General features: G+C 39.7%; 1 pseudogene; it reads right to left on the bottom strand.

The window, feature by feature from the left end:
• Positions 1-3980: 3980 nt before the first annotated feature.
• Positions 3981-9434, bottom strand: part of LOC134209916 (homocysteine-responsive endoplasmic reticulum-resident ubiquitin-like domain member 2 protein) — a 43229-nt pseudogene continuing 37775 nt past the window's right edge.

Genomic DNA, 9434 nt, shown 5'->3' with positions numbered 1-9434 from the left:
ACCATCGCCGACTCGGTGTCTGACGGTGTTCCTGATAGGGATAGGACTGTATCTGTAAGTATTGGAAGTTGTAAATGTTTGGCTGTGGAAAACTAATAATGGAAAGATGAATTGTGTTTTGAGCCTATGACGAATAATTGACCGTCGTCCAAAATAATAATCGCAACTGATGTGTTTCAATGAAATGAGATATCATTTGTGTTCAATTTAATGGGTGAAAAAGTGTATGAATAGTAAACTTATTTGCATTACGATATGGCTTCTATAAACAAAAATACATATATCCATTTCTCACATTAGTAACACTAGTTTTAGGTCATTAGCAATTTGTCATGAAAATTATTGATTTTTCAGAAACTTGTTCGAAGAAAATAGAAGTTTCTCGTTTTATCTATGTATTGTTTATAAGTATTCATTTCATAGTATTGGTTGCGCGTATCTGATTATAGAAATGTTTCACGCAAAATCCCAAGGGACATATTTCAAATCGCCTATGAAACATTTCCATAAACAGATACGCAGCAACCTACGCCGGTTAGTGAAAACCCCTATTGTGTTTTGTTATCTAAAGTCAACCAACATAAAAACAAATTGAAATTAGTTCCGGCTTAGATATTTCCTTTTATGGAAAATGAAGTATAAGAAGAATATATTACAGCTGTTAGTTAATGTGTCAAATTGGGAGGAAATTGAAACAGGACATTTTTGTTTTCTCGTACTTGTGGAAGGACGTCTGTCTGTGTGTTTGCATAAAAACTCACTCATCTTTTAGGTACTTATCCGAATTTGTCACAGCAAGTTGCGTTCGACGAGATATCTTGCCCCATTGTTTCCCCTTAACATGAATAGAAAAATCACTTTGGGGTCATCCGCCAAATTCGTCACGATTTAAGGAGAAGGAAACAACTTATTTTTGTGTGACGTACTTCACTGCCGTAATACGCATATCTGTCCCATGTTTTCTGGGATTCCTGTACATGGGACAATTATGTCTATGGATCTTCCTTTTTACCACTTTCACTCATCCGATTTTGTTTGATTTGCGATTTTACAATAAGTATTATTTAGAATGCAAAATAGGACCTAGTCATATCAGTGATTTTTAAAAGCTAAATTGTTTATTTAAAGCCTCAACCGCCTAAAGGCATGACGGAGCCGAAATGGCATTTTAAACTATGAATTAGCTTCGGGGAACCGGACTCGGTTTGTGAGAACTTGAGGTTAAAGATAAAAGATTATGAATAGCATAGAAAGGAACTTCTCGATGACGATGGCGGCGTTGATGCTGCAGCTTTGGAGTATTTTGTAGCTATTGATCAACGTTGAGGCGCTGGATTATATCACTTTGACGAGATAAAAGAAGGGAGAACGAGCTGGACACAATGATACAACAGAAGTGGAGAGAATCAGTGATTTATTAGACTTTATTTGAAATTAATTCCAACAAGTAGATTTCATTTGCATAGTCCATTACACCATGCATGTATTGCAGGTCCCACAATCTATTTTCTAAATCTTTTCTTCCATTCGATTGGTGTTCCACGTATTCTATTCTTATGAATCAAAATAATGCCATTGTGTTGCACCATTGATTTAATGCTAAAAATAAGACTACATATAAAATAACTGATTAGAGTTTTGCTGAAGCAAAATGGCAAATGACCGAAACTAATTTTCCCAGATAGAACTCTGAATAAGTCCCCAATATTTCTTATTCTCCAGCTACCAAATCGGATTTTTCCGAAACAACCGAGCAGATAGAATGGAACGAGCACGACGATTGGTCGTCCAGCAAATCAACATGGCGCACATGATGAGACAGAATGCTGAACTAGGGCACGTGCTGCTCCTGCTGGTCTCGCACCAGTCGATCCTGAAGCCGCTGGTAATGCAACATCAAATGTCGCCGCCGCTGCTTTTCGGAATCATCAGAGAATCCAAACCGATGCTACTGATGGATCGAAAAGGCCGACACCACGGAGGAGGCGGAAAATGACCTGTCCGTTCAACAGGATTCAAGCATGACGGAAGAAACACGGCTGGGACCGAACCAAATGAGAAGAACTAATGATCAATCCGTCGAATACCGCACCAGAGGAGAATCGCGTTAACATTAACGACGTGGCGGCATTTATCCGCACGTTGGTGTTGTCGTTTTCACGTCGATTATCCCCGACACGCCAGCCGCCTAATAAACACGATTCATTGATGTCTCACGCGTCATCACATTTGAAATGTCAACATATGGTTGGAAAATCTATCGAATTATGTGAATAGCTATTGTTGTAGGAAATCTGTGTTGGGTAGTAGAGAATGTACGTTCTATTTAGGAATCATTCGAAAGTTTGCAAAACGAAGAATTACCAAATAGCGAGATGTAATCAATTTAGAATATCTACATTAGATTGGCATGTTTTGTTAGAAATTTTCACATAACAATTATAAAGTTGCATTTTCCTTTACAACTTGTTTACGTTTAGTTTAGAAGAGCAAATCGGCAACATTTCAGACAAAATACAACATTTAGAGTAATGGAGTAAATAACTGCTTTTATCACAGTTTTATGCGCAAACTTTAGAGATTCTGAAAAGAATCACGATTCATCGACTAAAACTATCGAAACAATAGTTTACGACGTATTTGAAATCTGATTATAAGTAGAGGCGACCATATAGAGGGAAGAGCGATGATAAAGCGAATTTTCGCGAAACATTGCTACAAAAAGTGTGGATACGAAGTGCGTAACGCACTGCATGCGATTTTATGTTTTCTGTATAGATTTGAACATGAATTGCATCGCTGCGACAACGAACCTAAGCGTTCTGTCCACACACATATTCTTATTTCAGTGTAAATTATTAACCAAATGATGTAATCTAAACTCTCACAAATATGTTGTATCAATTTGAAAATAAATTTATGTTTGTACTGGTAAACATGACTGAGATGGCAGCTTGATGTAATCCGAAATTCTACTCATTTATCGTCACCGAAGAACCTTCAGCGATTCAACTTTGCGGAGAGTTTGCACAGATTCGAAGATACATCTTATGGGAAGTCTTAGTAGTGAGGGAACACCAGAAGCAATCCGGTTGATGTCGACCAAGCAGGATAATAGACAGTTGGTTGTGAGATAAACAAACGAAATGTATTTTGGGATGCGATAATATGTCAAACATGATGGTTTTATTAAGCTGTCTAGTTAAAAGTACTCTCAAGCTCTAGCAATACTGGCACTCTCAAGCGTTAACATAAATTCTTCTATTGCTGATATCAACGAGCTGTGTATCAGATGTTATTATTTAGCAGTTTCAGAATGTTTACACGAGGGAAGCGTATGCCTGGCTAAGTCAACTGCCGATCTGTTGCGTTCTACGTCCACCTTTAACACGAGGCCACGATAGAATTTCTGACTAACATCCGTCGCAAGAAAATGTTTTAATTGGCAAAAATAAAAACGGAAGTGTTTCAATTTAGGAAATTGTAAAATATTATAGTGGCTCTGTAAAGCTGGATACGGCTAGTGGGCTTCAAATAAACGTTACTTCAAAAATAGTTGCACCTTTGACAGCTTAGTTTACAGTACGAAGTGCTGGTGGATTTGATCGACGGAGGGGTTTTGTTGGATTTGACGGGACATGTGGGATAAATTTGAATTTTTGGTTGTGACTGTCTATGGAATTGGCGGGCGAAGATTATTGTAGTGAGGAATGGAATCGAGCTCGGTTATATGTGTTAAGTTATAGTAGACCTTGAATTTGTAATAGTGAAAAATATTCTCTATTCAAACCTGTTCAACCAAACGTAACTTTACAACAGGTTATATACCTGCACGTCATTGTCAACATAAGTTACAGAATGCAGAAAACTTTTCGAACATTTTTTACAATGGAAAACCAAGAAAGGGTACTGGATTTGCCGGATGGATCTCAAGTTAGAAGATCAAGAGGAAATCCGCGTTTTACAAGAGCGTTCCTTTGTCACGGAGATACTCCGAGGACGCGAAATATAGTTTCTAGCGATTGATATGAAGATAGTTCTGATAAGGGAAGGAACCATGGCGTGCTGAATCAATGTAGAGATTGTCAAGGATGTTTCATTGCGTCTCCATTCTCACATGTAAACACACCCAAGCTTTAACAATGTCGCCAACTCTCGAAAGATCTCTTATAAATTCGTGCAAAGCAATACGTTCAATGTATACCGAATGGAAGGTATTCATTGACCCAGATAATAACACATTTAGTTTGGTGTGATTGCCATGTCGAATAGTAAATGAAAACCTCCACCAGTCCCTCCTGAGTTTCTTCATCAAACTTGACCAATGATTAATGATATGTTTGACGGAAAAACTGTATCCTATAATCAAAAATAAAAGTAAAAACATTATGGTTTTGGGGTGATTTCTTCTAGAAATTTTAGAATCTCTCATTCATATCACTCGTGGATCAAATAATATCCGACAGCAATACATCATTCGGAAGAGTTCTCCATTTAGCGGCAAGCAAATGGGTCATATGCGATATACAGAACATCTGTATCCGCTTAAGGTGAATATTCGTTGCCCTACGAGACAACTAAGCGATCATCATGTCGTACAGCTGAAAGGATACATTCGTTGGTTAGCATATTATCGAATAAAAGAATTGTAGAAAATTGTGAATTCCGATGCCTAGTCGAATAAATTTCTTTGTTGATGAAAAAATAACAAATTTTTGGTTGTCGTTGGCAACGAAGACTTCATTGGGTGCTCTGACGAAAATTTCAGTTCAGTGTCTGGAAGCAGTTAATGTCAAACTTTTATAACATCCGCCATTATGGCGAGCGTGGAAAGCTGATAGCTACGATTTGTTTAAGCAAAAATTGATAACACTAGCTTAGTTCAAGAGGCCAGAACAGCGCCTGATGCATAGAAGAATCTCAAGAGCGCGTTCCAGGGCAGTGGAATGACTCGACAGATGGATCTGCTTGGTCACGAGTATTCGGTTGGCAGAGTGCAAGTCGTTGAAGAGTCGTAAATGGAATCATGTCTACAAGCCACAAATTAGCCGAGGTAGGGTTCAAGGTCGATGACAGATAGCTGGCAAGCTTACTTTTGATGGGATGGGATCATACTATGAAACGAAAACCTGAAAACTATGAGCCGATGTTCATGGGGTTGAAACGAAACCAGGATAACAACAGAATCGGTGCGTTATTTTCTCCGGCCGTCATGGAGACTCGGTAGGGATTCGTTCGCGGAAAAGTTCCTAAACGCACTGCTCTTGAGGCGCGGTAACCCCTCCTAGCAACTTTGCAGAGCAACGTATATTCGTGGTTTCCAATGATACCGCAATCCGCCGAAAAAACGTAAACAGCAATCGCATTCGCAGTTGCCGCTGGTGCAACCAGAGCGGAAGGAGAAGTGCCGCCTGTGTTTGTGAGGGGCGATCGTGAATTCCTCGAAGTCCACAAGTATGAGTACTACACTCACCACCCCGGCACAAAGCCCTCGAATGGTCCGCTCCGAATCTGCTCCGCTCTACCCGGAGCAACTGATGCCGATCTTCGTGCAGCTCGCCACTTGGCTGTGGCTGCACAACCCGTTTCGACCAGTCTTCACTCTTGGCATATTCAGTATTAAAATGGCTGCTAGGTGGGCTGGTCAACTCTAACGCTTGCTCGCTCAAGAACAAAAGCATCAAACCTGCTGATTTCCTCGAGGACAAGACAGATCGACGTAACGTTCATCACCTAAAATCGAAGGTGAGCGTCCATCCCGGACTTCATGAGACTCGACCGGCCGTCCAGGGGAGGTGTGGCCATCGCACTTTGATATAACATCAACTGTCGCCCGCGCTGCTTCCAGCTGAGCAGCATAGGCGATGGTGTCAAGTGACTACTTGATCGGCACAATCACGCTTATCGTGGCGCACTGCGCAATACAAGCTAAAGCCAGCGATGGTTCATCAGCGCCCTTTGGAGGGACATCGTCAAGCTAACGCAGAGACAAGGTCAGTACATCATTGCCGGCGACCTGAACGCCAAACATCAAGTCACGGTACAATCTAAAAAATAGCGATTTCTCGAAATAGATCTGCACTCTTTCAGACTATGCTAAGCCATTCTGGATAATGATCAAAATACTAAAATTCAAGCCTTGGCCCATTCCACATTTGATCCCAGTAGACAACAATGGCTCTAAGGATTGCTTGATAACTCTTGCAGTATGAGAAGGTCGCTGAAATAGGTCGTCCTTCGTCAGCTCACACAATCTTGGGCAGAAGATCATCAGTCCACAAGCAGCCGTTAATGATTATGCACACACATTCATTTGACTCAACGACTTCTCCGAGTGTTGGAGATCTCAGTTCGATTTGATTAGCCATATCGCACATCAGAAGAACACAAAAGGCCCCAGGTTTCGATAACATCCTGAAACTCGAGCTCGAACACATGCTCCGTTCTTTTGAGCCCTTTCGTTGATCTTATCAGTGTTTTAATACTTTCCGGCTCCAGCTACTTCCATCGTCCGGAAGTCAGCCAAAGTAATCTCCATCCTAAGCGGAAGATCCTTCCTCTCCCAAAAGTTATCGTCCCATCAGCCTGCTCTCAGGGTTATCAAGCTTTTCGAAAAGCTATTCATCAATTATTCGAGTCTGCGAAAATCAACATTTTGCTCGAGGAACCGTTTGGTTTCCGAGGCGGTCAGTCATGATCGAATTAACAACGTCCTCAGATGGAACAAGTTTGTCTCAAAACATCCGCATGGCCTTACTCGGGTTGAGGAGACATTATAATTATGGCAGATGGCCTGGTGTCCCAAGTAGCACTTGTAACAACTCTTAATAAAAAATAAAAATGGAAGTTACATAATGGTTGGATTTAGGATGCTTGAAACCTTCCAAGTCACGGTTGATTGCATTTGGTAATTTTTCAGTCATCTTGAAACTAAATGTGTATCAGTTTTAAGCAGTTACAGGGTAATTGAATTGAACCATAAATTGAACTGTCATAAGCTCAAGTCACAATAAAGTTTTTAATTAGTTACCGAAAACTATCTGGATGTAGATGCCAAGTAACAAAAACAACACATAATATCATGATATATAGTGGAGCCTCCATCCTAGTTTGAATTCTAATCTATTGATGTCTGGTGCCGATTATAATACTTGATGCAGAGATACTGCCATGCATACTTTTTTGTATATTACTAATTTGGACATGAATTTAAAATTAAAATAAACACAATGCGAATTATTCCAAAGTTGCCAAGTCAAACGAAGCAGTTGCCTGCAACATCAATAGCTACTGTACAAACTCAACGCTAAAATCTCGGCGAATCATCAACATGCTTACCTGTCGGCAAGGACATTCCGGTCTCCGAGACCCAAGCGAGCTCCATTCGCACAACATCGTCGGAATTCAGGGCAGTGTCCCGGCCCCTGTCTGTTCAACTGTTCACCTCGAATGCAATCTCAGAAGGCGATTCTGCTCTGTTCGCAGATGACACCTCATCAATCACAATGATAGAGTGATCAGAGCGCTGTGGCAAACTCCAACAAGCTGATACCCTGACAGAGTACCTGACCAGCTGGAAGATCTGTATCAACGTGGAAGACCAAGTTCATAATTTTCCTCCACTCAAAGTCCCTAAACATTTTCCGGAGGATGCAAAATCATCCTCAATGACAACGTGGAATGGGCCAATGGGCCGACTACTTGGTCGACTCTCGACAGCAAGCTTATTTTCCGGTTGACAGGTTGACAGGTTGACAAGACGGTGACGAAGTGTAACGTTCTGTTGAAACTACTGTACCCTTTGATCGTCGTCATTGTTCCAGAAAAATAAGCTTGTTGTCTACAAGGAAATCATCCTCCCTGTGATCGAATATAGCATGCCAGTCTAGGAGAGCTGCGCTAAAACTAATCATCTGAAACTCTAACGAGTGCAAAACAAGTTCCTAAGGATGATCCTCAACACTGTTCCCAGGACACGAAATTCTGAGGTCCACCGTCTAGCCGGTATTAAAACGCTACAAGAACGCTTTGGTGAGTGTAAGGAAAGTTTTAGGGTCCGTTGTTTACATTCGGACCAGGCGACCTTTAGGGCGCTTATAGCAAATTAGATTATCAAATTGTAGTGTAAATAGGTAGATAGGATGTCAAATTTAGTCATATACACGCAAACAAAACCTTGTTTAGGATAGCCTGTAAGATTATCTTCCTAGTAAAAACACACAAAACAAAAAAAACTGCATAATTCTTTCAAGAGAGGCAGTTACAGAGTAGGTAGGGATACAGATTTAACTCGTTGCACGAGACAGTGAGCCTTAAGGCGAAAGTCTTGCTATAAATAGAAAAACTCTTTCGCCTTGAGCCACACTACCCTATTTACAATGTTACAGACCAAAATATACCTTTTAGCTAGTATAATACTTCATTCCATAACATTTGTGGAGGTGCAGAGGTGATCTTTATTTTCAGATGCAAGGAACGTCGAAGTAACAATACTCTACTTCCAAAACGTGTGTACATTGAGAAGGGATAGCAAACTTCAAGCTTTATGCACTTAGTTCCCTGTAAAATTCAGCCATTCACGGAGAAGCAACAAAAGGATTTCATTTATTTTTTATTTTTTTTTATCTAATTTTATTTGCTAATTATCTAATACAGACATTCATCTCTTAGACTAGGTGTTCCGTGTTTCTTAACACTATCATCCTTATTTGCTATGTTACATTTTAGTTATTAATACATTTCAATTGTCTCTGGCAGTTAGAATATTTCCTCTGGTTGAATTGAACCATGTAGAATTACAATGTTTACTTAAACAATCTTAACCTAATTTATACTAAGGGTACAGAGTAATCGTTGCAATGAAGATTGCACGATTTTTCTAAAATTGGAAATTATTTTGTTGGACATTTGTTGCAATGTCTCAATATTAGAAATTCTAGAAGTTCATTGGTTGTATTACGGAGGCAACTTCAGAATCATTTTCAAAATTTTATTTTGAATCCTCTAATGCCTTCTTTCTGGTATTCAGCAACTTGTCCATATTGGCACACATACAACATGGCAGGTCTAGAAATTTGTTTGTAAATCAAAGTTTGTTCTAAGACAAAGATTTTCTGTTTATAAGTGGATGTAGACACTTAATATATTTTTACATTTGGCTGAAGGCCTTCAATGTGATTTTAAAAGTTAATTTTGATCTAGCAGAAGTCCTAAATATTTAGCTTCTAGACCAATTAATTGGAACCCCATTCATAGTGACAATATGTCTGCTAGAAGGTTTCAAATAAGAAGCTCTCAGCTTATTGGGAAAATTATAAGCTGAGTTTTGGAAGCATTCGGGAAATTTTCCATTTTGCAAGTAAGTGGAGAAAATATCCAAACTTTTTAATCACTAAATGACACGAACTACGCCCTTTGGCTGAGAGACTTGTGGT

Source organism: Armigeres subalbatus, chromosome 2 (genome assembly GCF_024139115.2).
Source record: "Armigeres subalbatus isolate Guangzhou_Male chromosome 2, GZ_Asu_2, whole genome shotgun sequence".
NCBI lineage: Eukaryota > Metazoa > Arthropoda > Insecta > Diptera > Culicidae > Armigeres > Armigeres subalbatus.
This window is presented reverse-complemented; position numbering and strand designations above follow the sequence as displayed.